The sequence below is a fragment of the Macaca mulatta genome, chromosome 18 (assembly GCF_049350105.2).
Source record: "Macaca mulatta isolate MMU2019108-1 chromosome 18, T2T-MMU8v2.0, whole genome shotgun sequence".
NCBI lineage: Eukaryota > Metazoa > Chordata > Mammalia > Primates > Cercopithecidae > Macaca > Macaca mulatta.
Genome location: NC_133423.1, coordinates 48,347,247 through 48,348,015, shown reverse-complemented (window position 1 = coordinate 48,348,015; position 769 = coordinate 48,347,247). Strand labels below are relative to the sequence as shown.

Genomic DNA, 769 nt, shown 5'->3' with positions numbered 1-769 from the left:
TGCGTTAAGGTGTAAATGTATTAATTTGAATTGGATAAAGAATAGAAATGGAGCAAATTTCACTTTAATATGTATCTCTGTAAAGATGTGCCTTAAAATCTTGAGCATGTAATACTTCTATCCTTTTAATAAAAATGAGAGTGAGATTCAAACATTTACTTCTAAAGTCATCAATTTCAAACATATTAACAGTGTGGATTCTTGCTGCCCTGAAGAGAAAAAAAAAACACTTAAGTACCTTTCTGTTGTAACACTTATACGACTGCTATAGAAAATTTAGGGTGGCCTATGGCCATACCACCCTGAACCCACCTGATCTCATCTGATCTCAGAAGTTAAGCAGGGTTGAGCCTGATTAGGACTTGGATGGGAGACTGCCTGAAAATATCAGGTGCTGTAGGCTTAAATAAACAACAAAAAAATATTTTTTTGGCAGAGAAATTCCTATAATTTATTAATTTAAAAACACTGCTAACCATTAAATACTCTTTATGTAGCACTGATGGTAATTGACATCATATTATCTAGGTAATTTTGTATCCATTCTCTAAAATGCAAAATTTTCTGGAATTCCTATGCATTTAGTGTATGATGAGCCAGGTGTGGTGGTTTAAGGCTCTAGTCCCAGCTACTCAGGAGGCTGAAACAGGAGAATTGTTTGAACCTAGGAGTTCGAGCCTGCACTGAGCAATGATCGTGTTGCTGCATTCCAGCCTGGGTGACATAGTGAAACTCCACCTTTAAGAAAAAAATTAAAAATTAAAATGAA

At 35.1% G+C, this 769-nt stretch overlaps 1 non-coding gene across 1 annotated transcript; it reads left to right on the top strand.

Moving 5' to 3' along the window:
- Positions 1-284: 284 nt before the first annotated feature.
- On the top strand, positions 285-403 carry LOC114673870 (5S ribosomal RNA). Its single transcript, XR_003724727.1, has one exon. It is a non-coding gene; the product is annotated as a 5S ribosomal RNA (ribosomal RNA).
- Positions 404-769: the final 366 nt, after the last annotated feature.